This window comes from Achroia grisella, unplaced genomic scaffold (assembly GCF_030625045.1).
Source record: "Achroia grisella isolate CSIRO2021 unplaced genomic scaffold, CSIRO_AGI_Agris_v1 utg3071, whole genome shotgun sequence".
In the NCBI taxonomy this organism is placed as follows: Eukaryota; Metazoa; Arthropoda; class Insecta; order Lepidoptera; family Pyralidae; genus Achroia; species Achroia grisella.
The window spans coordinates 266,965-286,716 of NW_026712790.1; the positions used below are offsets into that span (position 1 = coordinate 266,965).

The 19,752-nt window shown below is 33.6% G+C and overlaps 1 protein-coding gene across 1 annotated transcript in view; it reads right to left on the reverse strand.

Annotated features, from left to right (window-relative positions):
- LOC131843379 (uncharacterized) overlaps positions 1–2,234 on the reverse strand; it is a 138,956-nt gene extending 136,722 nt beyond the window's left edge. The window contains exon 1 of the mRNA XM_059192008.1: positions 2,046–2,234. The gene's annotated coding sequence lies outside the window, so the exon portion shown is untranslated. The remainder of the gene's footprint in view (positions 1–2,045) is intronic.
- Positions 2,235–19,752: the final 17,518 nt, after the last annotated feature.

Sequence of the window (19,752 nt, forward strand, 5' to 3'; positions counted from 1 at the left end):
ATTGGTAAAATTGTCTAAAGTACTTTTTTTTTCTATATAAATAAATTATCTTTATCTTTGGCTCTGACCTGTTTAAATGTTTAACTGTATTGTTTTTAAATAACCAATTTAAATATAACTTGAAGATAAATTTATGACGTATCTGTTATTGGCTTTACTAACTATGTAATACTATATATTGTCTATAAATTGTATAAGCTGTTGATTACCAAATATAAATAAAATAAAAATAGTATCGTGGAAAAGATATAATATAACAATATGTTTTATCACTATAAGCAATGTTCTACAGATAACCTAGTTATGGACTTAATTTCTAACAGATATTTATATAATTATACTGGCTATTAGATTAAGAAATAATTAGAAGTGTACTTATTCACACCCCGTGATGACCACAAAACAGCGAAACCAATGAATATTTGAGCCACCACCCACATTGACAATTTCAACTTCACTCGAGATCAAATCACGTTTAATATAATTTAGGAATCTTAACAAACGTGATTTGATCACGTGTCGAATCTCCTATATGTTCTTCCTATTTCAAGACTATTTGAATGCAATTGTATATTATTTCTAAAAGATGTTTTAAGTATTATTTATTCTAGACTAGTTGCTCCGCGCAATTTCGTCTGCGTCATATTTTCCCAGTTCTTGCAACATTTTTCATTCCAGCTCCACTCCTGTGGAACTTACCACATATAGCCTACGTGGCTTTCGATTGGTAATCAAATTTTCTAAATCAATTCAGTAAATTTAGCGATTACCCCCTTGCAACCTCTGTAATATTAGTCTATATCAATGCTGCTATGCGAACGCTTCTTTTCGGACTATTGTAATGGTATTGGTTGCAGTTGGCCTTTACAGCTTCGTCGACCGAAAATAAGCGAGTGTAGATGGCACTCCAAACCCGCGGAAGAACTTATAAAGCGGCTGGCTGGCTGACTTCTTTTTTTTACTTGTACAAAATCTATCCTGGAGCTCCGCCCGCTCCAGGTGAGGCAAGCGGGTCTTCCGTCGGAACCAACGCTTAACGCTTATTACTTATACCACACTCCAAACTCCAAATCGCCCCGGTTCGAAGTCATCAACATTTCAGCATAGGGCGGCTGCGCGCGCGCACCGTCACTTGATTTATACGCATTATGCTCTTGAAGTCATCTGCTCGGATATTTGTGTTTAAGTGGTTATTGTACGGATAAACAAATGCTTTACGACAATTACTCAAGTTCACACTTAATGTAGTTAACTACCCAATTATATCTCTCATTGCTTAGTTCAGAAACGCATTAAGGAAGAGATGTGTTCCTACTGGTATTACATTAACAAATATATTAAACTAAAGCTCCATTAAATAAGCTTTTGAAGTATTTTTGGTATCATTAATATACTTTGTAGTAACTTGTATATAATAAGATAATAATGTAATATAATCTAATGTATTCTAAATCAAATTATGCTGTCAAAATGCAGTCATATTGCAATAATTGATAATGTAATGTCGCCATAAAGATATAAGTCTCTGACATTAAATTAATTTTGGCTACATAAAAACTAATGTTTTAAGTTATTCAATCAAAAACATAGTAGACACTAAACTATAAAATAATAACTAATTTATTAAAAAAAAGTAAATTTATCAATTCCATTATACGAGTAGGTACGTGTTATTTTAAGTGATAACAGAGTTAAATCTGCTTTCCGATTTTGATAATCCTTTTTGCAATCATTAGCACTTTTTCCAGTTTTTTATATTTTCTAATTTTTTAACAACATTTATCGTCATTTCTTAGGCATGAAAAGAAAATAAACCTTTAAAAAAATATATAAAAGAATCCTAATCCAAAAATATATAAAAGAATATTACATATTGTCATATTAAGGAAAATAATTTAAAAGTTATTATAGATATTAAGATTTTTTTTATTTTACCTTCTAATTAAATGTCATTGCTTTCAATAAAAACTATCATAAATACCACAAAAATGAATAACAATTCCGAATAAAACAATTCTATATATACATTTACAATGCAAACTTACCTGTCAAAATAATTGCACAAGTTTTGACAGTACACACAACATTTTATGTATTCTCACAGCACTGCACAATACATAAAAGCACAATGATCGATTTCACAGCACTGAATCCGATTACAAAAATCGCACGTAACGATTTTCGATTCGACGTAAACAACGATTTATCGTTGCTGGGACGTGTTGGCGGGCGGCGCGTGGACGGTGGACTGGCGTGTGCGGGCGCACCGTTCCTACTTGCTATTGAACTTGGCAACGTGGTTCGCTGAAAAGCTTTTGACTATTCTGAATATTACTAACTACCCGCCGCGGCTTCGCACGGGTATATTTTTTTTTAATCCAGGACAATTAACACAGCGATTTCTAGTCCAACGGTCCCGAGCTTGTGTTATAAGTACTAGACAACTGATGTAAATACTTAGATTTTTTTTCTAAATATATAATGTGGATAGAAAACACCCAGATTGATAAAAGCAATCATAGTCATGAATACAAATGTTGCACCGTGCGAGAATTGAACCTGCGACGATCGGAAGTAAAGCGGTGAGCTTAACCGCTAGAATACCGAGGCCATCATAGTAAATAAATGTATTATACATACAAATCTTCTCCTTCAATCACTCTATCTATTGCTCAAAAACTGCATTAAAATCCGTTCTGTAGTTTAAAAGATCTAAGCAAATAGTCGGGGAGCGATGTTGATCCATATCTAATGTAAGCTAGAATCAAAATTTCTTGTATTGAGAATGTACAAAATAAATTTTGACAAATTGTCAAATTACATGTATCAATTAAGAAATTTCTCCTCCTAAAATTATATACATGGTCATTAAAAAAGGAAGAAAAAATACTATTGATTTCAAAAAGAATCATCGAAAGTGGTTAACTTTTGGAGAAGACAGCGATATCTATAAGTTTCATAGAGTCGATTGATAATCAATTGTATTGTATTTGTTGTTTTATAATTTAATTTGCTATTTAATCATTACATAGGTAAAGATACATATATTGCAACTGGGCTATAGGTATATATAGAATTAAATTACAATACATTTTAAATACATCATCCAAATAGGTTAATAATTATTTTTACCCAATATAAATACTATCATTTAACACAAAAAGTATTCAAGCAAATTTTAACTTGTGTGTTACTCTTTTAAGCAATCCTCGTAAGTTCACATTATACAATTCAAAACGTGTGAATACAAACTACCAATCACCACTAATTTATAAGGGTTAAATATACACAATAAGATTAAATCAGTCGTAGTGATAAGAGCAGACCAGTCCCTACTAGCGGCACTCGTTCGATTAAATGTGATAGTGTATTTAATTAAATTACTAAAACAACATTAATTATTTAAATAATATTTAAACAAGTTATAATTGAAATTTAACATTGAAATGTAAAACTGCAAACATAGTGTAGTTTAAGCGTGCATTGTTTTAGTATATTCGAGTACCTGTTGCAATTGTTATATTCAAGTACTCTATGGTTATACATTTCAAAATACAGTCTTAAATATAACCCTATAGAGTTTAAAATAGATCAGACATCGGACAAGGGGCATTTGAAATCATGGGTTCATTTGTGAGAGGATTTATTATTGTTCTTTCAACATGGTTTTGCTATGGATAATAGTTTTGTGTTGGTATTTTTTTTTTTCGGACTACTCTAATGCTATTGGCCGCAGCTGGCCTTTACAGCTTCACCGGACGTTAGGGGGCGAGTGCAGATGGCACTCCAAACCCGCGGAAGGACTTATGGAGCGGCTGAAGGCCAACTCCCGCCTGACGGATACGACTTTAGTCTGAGGGCACCGCTAGGGGTTCGAACCTCGGCTCAGGCCGTCGTAATATCGATCCCCGATTGAATTGGACGGGGGATCGATCGGAGGGGGTTGTGTTGGGAGTGATGTTTTGTACTTTTATAGAATAACAGATAACGCTGGTAATATTAAGATAGATCTACAGCCTAGATATGTATAGTATACACTATAAGTAACAATATAAAGAAGAAAGAAAACATATTTATTTAGTGCTTTTCAACAATATTAAAATTAAAAAAAAAATCAAACAGAAACAAAAGAATAATTGAAATAAATTGTATGTAATAAATATAATAATATCTCAAGACAATTCACACAGCGCCGTGATCATGAAATGCCCGTGATATAGCTATACGTTATCAATGTGGAAGATTCGAATATCGAGCATGCGTACTCTGTAATTATACTAAAAAACAATATATCTTTATTCAGGTCTATACAAACCCGTATGATATGTCAAATCTACCATCAGATCCTAGTGCTTTTGAGCTAAGAAGAGTTCTTACGAATCAAGGATCTGACGGTACACGGTCTGACGGACACTTAGATCTTATTCTTTTCAAATGAGTGTAACGGTTGTACTCGTATTATGAGTAGTTTATATCGAGTTTGTATACTGCCATATCTCATCCTGCAACCAAAACATGGCTTAGTGTAAGCTATCCAGATGAAAAAAAAGTAATACAATTGAGTTTCTTGCCAGTTCTTCTCAATTGGATCTATATACCGAACTGGACGGTAGGGAAAAAAATATATAATATAAAAACTTGACGTTCATAAGCGGCAAAAATGTCCTGCATGAATAAATAATTTTTTAATATTGAATTTTGAATTATGAAATTTCATTTTTGAATTTTGAATTTTGAGTTTTGAATTTTGAATTTTGAATATCTAAGACAGCAATGGTAAATTAAGTTTAGTTATATGTACATTTTATATGCTTTTTTTTTTGGTTGTTGTTTATATTGTATTTTTTACATTGCACTGAATAAAATATTTTTCTTTCTTTCTCTCTTTCAATGCCCAGATGACTTTGTAATACAATTTTTTACTGGGGGAAAGGGGATTGTTAGTAATGTGGACTTATATCCCCATTGCTAGCAATTTACCATGTTAGGTTGACCAAGTGGTTCCCCCTGGAAACCATCAAGATAAATTCCTGGTGAATTTGTTACGATGATGTAACTGGCTTGACTTCATGCTCATTTTATCATCCTCCACTGGTACCCCGCCAACGTAAACCGTTAGCCCAGGCGAAAAAATACAAAATTTAATTTAGTCACTATTATTATTATAACTAATTAGTTTTTTACTACTCGTTCCTGTTTTGGAATTGTTTAGTTTCTAAATTATAACAAACGCAACAATTGCTGAGTAGGATCTGCAAAACAAACGGTTGCTGAGTGTTTGTGTTAATTTCATAAATAACGATCACTGTACCCGCAACGAAGGTGGCGCCAGCGTCGCGCCAGTGGTTCTCAATCTGGGCTGTTGTCAGGCAAACAGCTCTTATAAAAGTATAAACTGTACTTAGAAAACAAAACGTTGTATTTAAAAAAACACTGGCCACAAATCAATTGGATCATGGTGTTTGCGATCGTAAATAGCCATTTAATATATTTAAAAACAAATTTGGAACGTCAGGCACAGAATATCGATGTTATGTTATATACATTTTGCACTTCTTCTCGAACATTCCGTGGCATCATTATTAAAATCAGCGTACAATCAACATAACAAATTAAACATTGCAATATTCCTCCAGCAACACAGCACATTGCAAATTCTTACCAGTAAATTCTTACTAGTCCTTACTTCCTTACTAATATTATAAATGCGAAAGTAACTCTGTCTGTCTGTCTGTCTCGCTTTCTCGCCAAAACTACTGAACCGATTTCAATAAAATTTCGTACATAGTCTAGAACCTGAAAAAGGACATAGGCTACTTTTTAATACGAAAAAAGAGTTGTAAGGGTTTGAAAGAGAAGATGAAAGGTTATATGGAAATATCAACATTTATATATACATTAGTAATATTTTAGAACTGTCTCAAATTTATTATTATGTATTGGATATTAATATAATATATATAAACCTATATTATGTACGTTTTATTTAATGATAATGGAATCGTGCACCCGTCTGCGCTGGCGGGACAGCAGTGGAGGATGATAAGATGAGCATGAAGCCAGGTCAGTTAGACTATCGTGACAAATTCACCAAGAATGGATCATATTGGTTACCAGGATGAAACGCCTTTTTTTTCGGACTACTCTAATGCTGTTGACCGTAGCTGTCCTTTACAGCTTCACCGGACGTTATGGAGTGAGTGCAGATGGCACTCCAAACCCGCGAAAGGACTTCTGGAGCGGCTGAAGGCCAACTCCTGTCTGACGGATACGACTTTGGTCTGAGGGCACCACTAGGGGTTCGAACCTCGGCTCAGGCCGTCGTAATTTCGATACCCGTTTGAATTGGACGGGGGATCGATCGAAGGGGGGGATGAAACGCGTGGTGGTTAACCTGGCATAGTACATTGTTAGCAATGGGATCCATATATTACTAACAATTTCGAACCATTAATTAAAAATGGTAAAGTCAATAATCATGTAACCTTAAACGGAACGTCAGAGGCCAGAGCCAAAGTAATCTGTGTGACATTGACAAGTAGATTGATGGATGATTGAACGTAGGCAGCGGGTGTTTTGGAGCGGAGAAGTTGGAGTGTTTATATTATTATAAAAACAAATAAGAGATAGGTAATTGTGAATATTGTAGGCATTGAGGTGTTCCTCTCCCTGACCAACCGGCATTACGTAAGTCGTCAGGATACTAGTGATTTTAATACAATAAATAACCACAATTGTTTCCAGGTACGAATTGGTCTGTTGCTAACAATATCGATCACGGTAAAAATATTAGAAACACTCTAATTTGGAAGTTGTCATCACTGTTTGAGAACCACCGTCCAACTTATTTTCTATACAAAATGTTGAGAGTCATTGAACTTCATTTTGCTAAATACAAAGTTGTTACAATATAAACAGAAGCTATTACTTAGTCACAAAATTACTGTGTTATTATAACTTATTCAACTGCCAAGTAACGTTTACTTGCATATACATTATACTATAGTGTCTCGCAAGTCGACATATAATGGTAAATAAACAGACGTACACTGTTAAATTATGAATTATCTAATTAGGTATATATATATATATATATATATATATATCTATACATATTAAGTACTAATAATTTCGTCCATTACTATGTCGAAATAATTTTAGATTATTTACATAACTTAATTGTACAACTAAGAACCTAAAATTAAAAAGCTTAAAAAATATAATATAGTAACTAAAATATATTATTAAAAGGGCTCCCTTTAGGCAAAGTTCCGAAGATACTGGCAGCGTTCATCGTCCTTCTTTGTATAGCTAGGCTCATTCTATACATATAAATAAAGTAGTACTTTGGAGTGTAATGATCATATGAATATAAATACAGTACATAAACCAAAATAACATTTTTACAATTTTTGTGTCTGTCTGTTTGTTCCGGCTAATCATGAAATGGCTGAACCGATTAACTAACTAACCAATAAATTTAATCTTATTGTCTATTTATATTTGACCTTAATAAATTAGTGCTAGTTGGTAGTTTGTATTCACACGTTTCGACTTGTAAATGTGACCTTACAAGGATTATTTAAAAGTGCAACACACAAGTTTCTTGCTCGTTCTTCTTGTGATGAGACAGCTTTTCGAATGAGCGGTAGATAAAAAAAATGTTATGACTATTCAAAAGTGCTCAAATGAAGTTTATTTGAATAAATGATTTTCTATTCTATTCTATTCTGGAGACTGGTCAGTTCGAGGTATGGCTACTGATTAAATTATTTCCAATTGACAAAAATACAATCAATCATACCCAATGCAAACATTTGCATCGTGATATCATATTTTGAGTATTTTTGAACCCAAGCAGAGGGCGAGTTTAGCATCCAATTTGATTCATTATAATACACACACACATACTGCACTTATTACACTTACACATACCGTAATTGTGGAGAAAACCAGCAAAAGCTGAAAGAAAAAAAAAACATTCCTACTGATTAAATAAAAATATGAGAACAAGTAACTTGGTAAAAAACCAGCAAAAGCCGAGAAAAATAAAATAAAATAAAGAAGAATAATAGTAATTCCAGTAACATTATCATCTACAGGAACTATTCCTAAAACACTACATAAAGCAATAGACCATCTGAAATTAAATAAACTAATCTACATTCCACTACAAAAGTCTGTTATATTAAATACATGTGCAATAGTCCGTCGCTTCTTAAATGCCACAGAATAAACCATCAAGGAAAATAAAGTAACTGAGACTTGTCATGTCCGGTCCTCAGTGCTAATCACCAGCTTAAGCTGTGAAAAAGAGATAATAATAATAATAATTTTGATTTTGCATCCAATATTTACAATTCAAATTGTTCCCTGGTACCTAAACTCAGTAGAAACTTGTATTTTAGGTACCAGCTCCCTCCTCTTACAATCACATTACTAGTGTTTATTACTGGATAGTTAAACGAAAATTTAAAATTAACACATTTTCTTCTTTCTTTCAGTAAATCCTTTATTTAGAATGAAATCGACCGAATAAAGTTATTTAGTCCAATTAATTTTACAAAGTACAGTCGCGTGAGAAAACAAAGAAAAAAATATAGGGTACAATCAATCACGAAACAATTCAACTATTTGTCGCTCCCATAATTTATTTCGGCCACCGCGGCAGATCAAAGTGGCTCGTCGGCTTCTATAACTATACAAAAGGTTTTTGATGCTGACTGTATGTAAAAATAGAGCTAGTATACGTGATTTGTCGGTTTTAAACGATATTAGTTGCTTTCTGTCTGATCTACACTACATAATACATTCTCCATTTTTTATAGAAACTTAAATTAATAACCCTGGACAATTAACACAGTGCCATCTAGTCCCACGGTAAGCAGTAGTTGTGTTATAATAAATACTAGACAACTGATAGAGTTTAGAGTTTTTTTTTTAATACATACATAATATACATAGAAAACACCCAGACCAGACCCAAAAGTGCTTATATTAAGTCTATTTAAATAAAGAATATTTCTATTTCTCTCTTGAGATATACTTAAAAAAATGTTATTTAAAACAAATAAAATACATATTTTTTAACGTATATACGAATACATTTTAAAAAAATACACTAATGTAAACATCAGAGCGTCATTATATCCCCAGAACGGCTAAGAAAGCGCAGTCGTCATCCGACGTCCCAGGAATCGAACCCGCAACTATCGATTGGTCGGTGTACTAAACAGCTGGAACTGACGCCGTCGGGCGTTTAGAAAACTGAGTGGGATTCAAACAATCCTGTTAACGGTCGTTGACTTCGCTCCAAATATTCGAAGTAACTATGGATCGCCTTTAAAGAGTGAAAGCTTTCGCGAATAACCATAATTTGTATATAATTAGTGAGGAGGCACGCAAATTGGTCTGTCTGTTGTCACGCGATACGCCGACGTAAAATGCCGCCCGAATAAGACTCGAAACATGCAACGTGTAGTTTAATTTATCAATCTCCACGCTTATTGTAACTATGTATACATGAAAATTCAAATTCAAAATATCTTTATTCATGTAGGTCTATTACAGACTCTTATGATGTGTCAAATGTACCGTCAGTTCGGAATGATTTGGAGATGAGAAGAACTGACAAGAAACAGCTCGTATTCTTTTCAAATAAATGTTGTACATGTTTACAATAATACAGATTCATTTAAATTCAAATTTGGAAGAATAGAGTGACCGCCAGCATATGCTATTGCTAAGGAAAAAAGTCTAATCAGTGTTCGTAACCTAACAGACCAGTCCCCACAAGCGGCACCCGTTCACGAGTATAATGGATGAGAAAACCATCATTGCACTCAACCATTTTAGAGGGAGCACATCGACCCGGCCCATCACGCGGCCACAAATTTGAACTTTATAGCGAACATGACTGTTTCAAGTTACTCCACTGCGTCATTTATATTATTTACAGCATAGGCTGTACCAATGACCATTTTCACCCATTACAATATTTAATTTACATTATATATAGTTCTCAGTGTCTCAAGACACAGGTTTACGACCAATGTGTGTTGCCAGAGATGACTTACGGCACAAAGACGTGGTCGCTAACTATGAGCTTCATGTTATTCATGCTCAGCGTCACTCAGAGAGCTATGGAGAAAGCTGTGCTCGGAGTTACTCTGCGTGATCGAATCAGAAATGAGGAGATTCGCAGAAGAACCAGAGTGAACGATATAGCCCGGAAAATTGCGAAACTGAAATGGCAATGGGCAGGGCACATAGTTCGTAGGACAGATGGTCGTTGGGGCAGTAAAGTCCTCCTGTAAGGGGTGGACCAACGATCTGGTAAAGATCGCTGGAAGGCGTTGGATGCGAGCAGAACAGGAACGTCGTGGAGATTTTTGGGGAAGGCCTTTTTTTAGCAGTGGACGTCTGATGATCGTCTCCGGACTAAGATGATGATGAAGATGATGACATGTTAATAATAGTAATAATATTAAATAACCGTGTACAATTAACACAGGGCCATCTAGTCCTCTGTAAAATGTTATAGAGCTTGTGTGATGGGTACTAGACAACTGATATAAATACTAAGGTATTTTTTTGTAAATACATACATAATATACATAGAAAGCACCCAGACCGATACAAATAATCATAATCATGAATACATTTTTATATATATATATTATTATTATTTAATTAGTATAATATCTGTTTCATAAATATATATTTATATATATTTATAAAACAGTAATGTATTTATTTTTAATAGTAATTTGTGTGCGTCCGTACTATGGGCCTAACTGAAAATCAGTACATTATGCTGAGTTGTGGTCAATATTGACTCTGTTTTTTTAATATGTGTAAATTACTTGTCTTTTGACGTTAAATCGAGTTAACAAAATTATATTCTACTCTAAATGTTTGTGCCGTGCGAGGAATCGAACCCGCGATATACTAAACCGCTAGTCCACCGAGCTCGTCATAAAAGCGTCTACTACTGTCTTACATTGCTACATAGCATAAAGATTATATGCGTATATTTCTATTTTCTCAGACAATGATATATCCAAATTTCTAAACTAACAATACCACTTAGATTTACTATGGCAGCAGTCCAGATACAACCAAATCCCTCTAAAGGTCAGTTGAAAATAACACTCCAAAATTAATGTACCTTATATACATTATGAGCCGCTTGCTCCACAACGTTAAATATTATGAAAATTAATTTATAGACAATAAATATCTGGCCTTAATCCACGGCAATATCCTACTTGGCCTGATTTCATGTGCTTCAGCCAGAACAATAGGATTATCTTAGAAATATTCTAATGTCATTAACATTACTGCGATCTATCATAATAAATTATAATTATGCTTTATTTGTACATCCTTACTAATATTATAAATAGATGCGAAAGTAACTCTGTCTGTCCGTCGCGCTACTCTAAACTACTCAACCTATTTTAATGAAATTTAGTACACAGATTCTAAAAAAGGACATAGGCTACTTTTTATTGCGACAAAAGGGTTGTAAGGAGTTGACTGGTTGTATGGAAGTATCGTCATATTTAAAACGAAAAACTTATTTTTCAGGTTATTTTCATAACAGCCTAAAAATAGTATAATAAATAAAACTATAATTATACTATTATATATAATAATGTAAGTATATTTCAGAGAACTAACCTTTGAAATATATATATAGTATATCTTTACTAGCGACCTGTTTCGCACGGATGCATTATAAATCTTTTAATTTCTCCGCTTGTTCTATACTATACGCAAATGTACGCATATAAACCTTCCTCTGGAAACACTAAAATTATTGGTACAACGTACTTGCAATTCCCCTGGTGTTGCGGGTGCTCATGGGCGGCGGTAATCACTTACCATCAGGTGAGTCGCATGCACGTTTGATCTATTTATCAAAAAAAAAAAAACAGACTCGTCTACTCTAATAAACATTCAAAATATCAAGTCGATGCTGTTACCAGTAACCAAAACTTGTATTGCAATACTGTTAGTCTCTTTGGTTTCCAATTCATAAAAGTATCATATTATACGTTACTATTGTGATGGAAGGTACATTTGTTATCCATTTGTAACGGTATCAACGATAGAAATTAAGTTAAATGTAAGCATTTTTAATAGTATTTTTTTATTCTACCACTTATTCAGAATTGATAATTCAGTGTGAATGTGAAAAAACATTAGCCGTAGCTCCTTTAAACAGATATTATTAAACTTTACATTAATTTTTTTTGTGTAATTACAAATGTAATCTTCGTCATATTGTTGTAACCCCGTCGACCTAGAATTTTTTAACAGCAGAGAGCATTAGCCTCGTCCGATTAGCATTAGTTCCATCAAAATTGCTCAAACAAACAAACTCCTAAACATCACATCTTTATAATCTGAGTATAGTTTGTAATGCCTCATAAAATCCCGTTTTATGTAAAACAAGGCCATCCATAACTTTTACGAGTTATTATTGTTATTAAACATGAAATTCTCCTGCATTTGTAGCAGCTTAACGCGGGAATGCGTAGACCGTTATATGTAATATTGGCAGATCACAGCATCCATGAGTTACGTACCACGGTGAGAGCCTAAATGCGCAGATCAAGAAATAAATCTATTCTATACAACACTATTGGTTTGTGGTTTGCTAACGGTTTCAGTAAAGATGGCGAGGCAAGAAAGAATAACTCGTAAGTTTCTCGTCCATTCTTCTTGTGATGAGTCTGCATTGCTAAGTGAATGAAAACTGTTTATTGTTCCTCTCTTTCTGTGAGAGGAAATAATAAAAGGATAATTACTTAAATTAATATGTACATCAAATATAAAAAGAAAAACAACATAGGTAATTATAAATAATATAGAGGTAACAATTATCTAGCTATTTCTTCCAGGCAACCTTAGGAGTAGAATAAGTGGCAGAATAAAAAAAAAATCTAAAGTGCTTATGTTAAGTTTACTTGAATAAAGATTATTTCTATTCTATTCACAGGATGACTACCCTGTCTCTGAATGAGATATTGCAAATATTAACATTGTTCTGAACGATGTCCACATTTCGCTGGAGATCTTTGAGTCTAAAGGCCTACCGCCGTCTCTCGGACAAATCTTTTTGGTGATCAGAAACCAAAACAATAAGGTTAGAAAACCCATTACAAAAGGTTTTATAGCTAACAGTAATTTCTTACTAAACAATCTCTGGTTGGTTATTGTTTCGATCAGAAACCTTATTAATTGATTATTAATTAACATATTTCACTAATGCATTAATATCGTAAATTCACTCTTGGAAATGTTTCAAATAACTAAAAGCGAAGTTTAATTAATGGAAAACCAATAAAATTCGGACAAATGAATGCAACAAATGTTTAGGAGATTTTAACGCATACCTGTTCTAAAGGAAATCCGGTAGTTATAATGCATATAGAAATGTAAAATACTGGAGCTTGGAGATTGGAGTTCAAAACTTTGGTCTTATACCGTTATATTGTTATTCAAATCACCAAGACTTTACTTAATCTTACTAAACACGAAAGTTTATAAGTATGGATGACTGTACATTTGTTATTCTTTCACGAAAAACTGAAAGGATTTTGAAGAAACCTTACAGTAACATAACACATCAGAGTAATATATAGGCTATAAAGTATTTACGGAAAATAATGATAATAAGAATAAAATATATATATTATATATATATTTTATTATATATTATCATTATTTTAACACATCCTATAATATATCTATATATATTTTTTATCTCCTGTAAGTAATATACTCACGCACATACACACAACACACACATTAATTAGATATTGGGAAACACGTTCTGGTATTTATTGCATGTACATATAATTGTAAAATAATTCACCACAAAATAATTAACCTAATTGTAAAATACTCAATTGAAGTGTACATATACTGCATATTTTCGTATCCGCGCTCCTATCCCCCAAGATACAGGCCTGACCTAGTTTGGGGACTACAGATAATAGAAACATATAAAAATTGTATTGTAGTAAACATGTAAATGTAAATCTATATACAAATGTAAATGTTAATCTATGTAAATAAATATAATAGATTGGCCCATAAAAAACAAAATAAATCATGCTGCTGGAACCGCTAGTGTATTTATAATATTTTGTCTAATTCCGCTATTCATTAGAATGTGTGAACTGGACTGGTAGGGAAAAAATATTATTACAAAAAATGTACGTCCATAAGCTGCCAAAATGTCCTACTAGAAACTTGCCACGCACAACCATATTGTGGAATCACCTTCCAGCAATGGTATTTCCGAACCGATATTGAAACCTTAAAGAAAAGAGCTTATTCCTTTTTAAAAGGCCGACAACGTACTTGCAATTCCCCTGGTGTTGCGGGTGCTCATGGGCGGCGGTAATCACTTACCATCAGGTGAGCCGCATGCTCGTTTGTCCCCTGTGTTATAAAAAAAACGTGAATAAATTATTTTTTATTTTATTTGATTAGTAGCTCATCCCCGTATTGTTTATGTGAATCGCAAATAAACTGACGACTCACATTATGGTAAGCGGAAATCGTCTCATATATACTTAAACAGTATTACCAACCTAAGGGCAATAATAAAAGCAAAATAACTATAGTTGTGATGTAAAATACATATTGTATTACCTTCCCCGTTACACAATTGGCAATAATAAGTATAAGAAATTGCCATAAACAAAAGGAATACTACTCTCTGGTAGAAAACTGGTAGAACACAGAACTATTTTCTTGAATGCCAAGGCAAAACACTGTCTCATTGTTATTTGCGTTTACTAATTATTAAATGCTAAACGCTAATGATATTACAATAACTTTAAATCATTGTATTGTTGACATAGTGACCTATTAATGATCTTTAGATTTGGTAGTAATTATTACACTACTTAAACCCACGACTTTGTACCCGCACTGTAGCTGTTTTGGTTGTAAACCAATTGGAATAAAACGAATACAATGCGAAGATAAAATAGTAACAAGCTTTTTTACAATGAGTGTTCTATAAGACACTAGCTAGTCGCCACAGCTTCGCTCGGGTGTACATGTATTATACATATAAACCTTCCTCTTGAATCACTCTATCTATTTAAAATCCGCTTGAAATTCGTTGAGTAGTTTTAAAGATTTAAGCATATATATGGACGGACAGACAGCGACAGCGACTTTGTTTTATACTATGTAATAACGATTTTGATCTCTTTTCTGGTACGTTGAAATAAAAGTTCACAACAAAGATTTTTAACTACTGAAGTAGCTTTATAAGTATCAAATTCGACCAGTTACCATCACTATCGTGCTATTTGTCACAGATGCGTGACAATATAACGTGACCCAACGAGTCTGTAATCCGCTTAACCTACCGTTAGGTAACCTATAGACGTGAAAATGCCTGTTCTTAAATTAGCTAAGTGGCTTTATCGAACTATAATGCCACGACAAATGGGAGTCTATTATGGGATGCGATACATTTGGAGATAAGAGATCGTGCTTGTTAGCAATTTCATATCGAAATTTTGTAGTTTTATTAATAAAGGTTAACCTATTTACATTTCAATGGGTTACCTTATTGGCTACTTATATTTTATTTGGATATTTAATTTATCAATTCCAAACATATTTAATTCTATTGGTTGTTTGTATAGCTAGTGAATGTATTACATTATTATTATCTACATAACATGTATACTCTATACAAAGTTAAGAGTTTTTTTTTAAATACGTTTCTCTATGAAACTTCTAGTATAATTTATAAATTCTTTTAAAATTTTATGACCCAAGAATTAAGAAAAATATTGTAAGAAATGCAGATTGAGAGCCGTGATACGATGCAATGTATTGGGTACGAAGCTTGATTGTTTTAGAATTTATGATTACGTGTAAGATCAAGAGGTTACTATCAATAAAATATAATATACAAATATTACCGTAAATACTGTACGTTACTTATATATAAAGACATATTATAAAATATTACTACCACCGCATTTTATTTACTTTTATTTTAGTACAATTCCAGTGTTATTTGTATGTCGACCCGATTCTTCTGATTTTCAGATACCAGCACACTAGCCTAATCGTTCAGTCGTCAAATGAGATCGAGTACACGATTTAGCTCTACATCTATCCATTTAATTTAATACGTTGCCATAGCAACAAGTTGTTTTATATTTAGTGCATAACGGAAATCATATTCTGCGAATCATAACCAAAATATACTGTCGTTATATACACAAGTCGCTAGATAGTTTCTACGAATCGATAATCGAGATTAATCGTATCGATTAATATCACTCGTCTGGCCGGCGATTTGTTGATACGGCTTACGGCGAATTACGTCTTTATGATTGATAGAACATTCAATTAGAAAATAATCCCAAATTATGCACAATGTATTTTCAAGGATTACATTTGTACATACTATGTAATAATATCTGTGGTACATACGAGTACATATGTATCATCACGACTGTATTTCTAAGTGGAGTAGTCAGAAGCTTTATCAATTGAAATGTCCAATTCACTGATAATAATTGGAATCAATATTTTATTAGGTCAGTCACTACTTGAGATATAAGCCATTAGTATATATGTCAAGTAGTTTATGGGAAGTGGTATCGTGGCCTACAGACATAAACACCACGGATATTTCATAATATACTGTGACATCCATGGTACGCTATGTCACAAGCTGACAAGTGACATTAGAAATAGGTGAGACAATCAAACATACAACTTTGTACCTAAACCTGGGTAATAGAAAACATATAGTACCTAAAGAGATAAATTGATTAACAAATACACAAAATCCTTTCAAATAACCAAACCCACTCAAAAGTGTTTTATTAAAACCCTTTAGTGTGGGTTTGGCTATTTGAAAAGGTTTAATAAAAGCATTACGAAAGAGAAAAATAATACCTATCAAACGTGTAATATATGAAGATAATACTATTCTACTGTGCCTTAGCAACAGTAATAACTTCTATACAAGTATGATATGATTTGATGAAAAATAAATTATATATACTGCTGTATTTGGGGAGATATTGCCATAATCGCAACACTTGGCATGCTGGTTGACGAGCGTAGTGTGATGGTAGTTACTCAGTAGAACGCCGAAGTGGCAATGGGCAGGGCACATAGCTCGTAGGACAGATGGCCGTTGGGGCAATAAAATCCTCGAGTGACGACCACGGACCGGAAGACGCAGTGTGGGAAGGCCTCCAGCAAGGTGGACCGACGATCTGGTCAAGATCGCTGGAAGGCATTGGATGTGAGCAGCTAAGGACCGATCGTCGTGGAGATCTTTGGGGAACGGCTATGTCCAGCAGAGGACGTCTTCCGGGCTGCGATGATGATGATGATGATGACTGCTGCAATTCCACTCAATATTTCTATTAGTCTAGATATTTAGAGGTCACCTTAGAATAATGTCTGTTGATTAAATAGGTGACGTGAGAAAAAGATGTGTTCAAAATAGTTCCAACCGGTGATCGCGCATTCATCCGAGATTACTGGAAAGGAAGCAAGTCAGTTTGAACCAGAGCACATTAATATTTTTACCTACTTCAATAAAAGGACGTTACGTTTGGCTATGTGTAACAATATTGCCTCAACGATTGTAATCTTAAGTATGTTTAGGATAGTCAGAGACACTGTTAACTGTCGACTTTGCAGTTCAATATTTGACAAGCCCAAATTTCGACTGAGAGTATTTTCAATCCAACATAGCCGGGCTATAGCCCTATATAAGGTTATAACCTTACACCTATTGGATTATTATCTTAGATTACCAGAAAGTATATCAAATGCGTAAATTGATATAAAAATACTTAATTGTATGATCCAAATTCGACCTTTCCAACGAAGTTTCTAACTTACAAAGCCACTATGTCACGACGTTCTCTAAATAATACAAATATGATAAATGGCAGTTCCTGATGTTGATTCGTTTCGAAATCGTAATAAAGGACAACTTGCACGAATAAATTGCTCAAATCAGGCGTAAATAAACATGGACGTTGCGATCCGTGCACTGAAATAAACTAGACAGGCAAAAAGACAAACAAACAATTAGATGCTCCATCCGGAGTTTATTATTCAACCCTATGCTGTTACAATAAGGGTTAATTCAGTAAAGCATTGGGTTATTCATATAAGATCTTGAACGATGTCTGTATTAACGGTCTGTTCATCACTAATTACTTTACGTCAGTGTTTCAATACTCTATTTTTATGATCTTCATCTATTTAGCAATATTGCAAATTAATTATTACTAACTATACTCTTGACAATTTCCTTCAACTTTTGAATACATTCTTTTGCACTAACCTTCTTCATCTTCTTCATCCTCGCCTCTTCCCGTTACTCGGGGTCGGCTTTTCTAATCTTGGGGCGCCATACATTTTGCTGGTAAGCATCGTCTTTTGACAGGCCCAACTCCTTCATGTCCCTATGGACATTCACTAACCGTCGTTATTAAAATCATTAACAAAACTGTTCCAACTTATTAAGTAGATCCCAAAGCTTAAGACAATTCACATAAAAATAAAGTTTTTGCTACGCACAATCACATTATGGAATTACTCAATATTTTTCAACCAATACCATATTGAAACCTTCAAGAAAAGTTCAAATTGAAATTGAAATTCAAAAATTATTTATTCATGTAGGACATTTTAGCTGTAGATTATATACTGTAGATTCTTAAATAATAAGACTAATAATCTCAGGACAATTCAGACAGCGCCATCTAGACCCAAGTTAAGCTACCTAAAGCTTGTGTTATGGCTACTAGATTACTGATGATACATAGATTTTTTTTTTGTAAATACATACATACTATACATAGAAAACACCCAGACCGATACACACAATCATACTCATGAATACAAATGTTTGTGCCGTGCGAGGAATCGAACCCGCGACCATCGGTCGTAAAGCGGTGTGCTAGACCGCTAGACCACCGAGGTCGTCAAGCTGTCGTGAGTCGTTTAGCTGCTTATGAACGTCAAGTTTTTACATTTTAATTTTTTTCCCTACCGTGCAGTTCGGTATATAGATCCAATTGAGAAGAAAGAGCTTATTCCCCTATATCCCTGCAATAACACACAATAATTCCTTCCAAAAACAAATTGTTATGACTATTCGAAAGTGCTAAAATTAAGTTTATTTGAATAAATTATTTCTATTCTATTCTATTCCTGTTGTTGCGGGTGCTTATGGGCGGCAGTAATAACTTACCAGCAGTTGTGACGCATGCTCGTTTGTCCCCCGTGCTATAAAAAATAGGATGCCATGTTAATTTAGAATGCGATCTAGATGAGAACCAAATGTCATCCGATGCTGTCTAGTCGAATTTTAATTAAAGTGTCACAAACATTCATCAAAATGACTTAATGTTTAATAATAATAATAATAATAATAATAAGTACACACACACTCACGCATACACACACGCGCTCACACACATACACACACTCTGCACTTACTTGGTTTTGGACCGTAAGTGTGGAGAAAACCAGCAAAAGCTGAGAAAAAAAAAAAAAAAAATAATAATAATTTTAAAGATAGCGCTATAAGACTTTTCAAAGAAATAACGAAAAGGATAGTCGACATCACAGAAGACCGAAGAGCTGGCAGCTACCTTGGACAAAGAATTAGTCTAGCCATTCAAAGAGGGAACGCTGCCAGTATCTTCGGAACGTTGC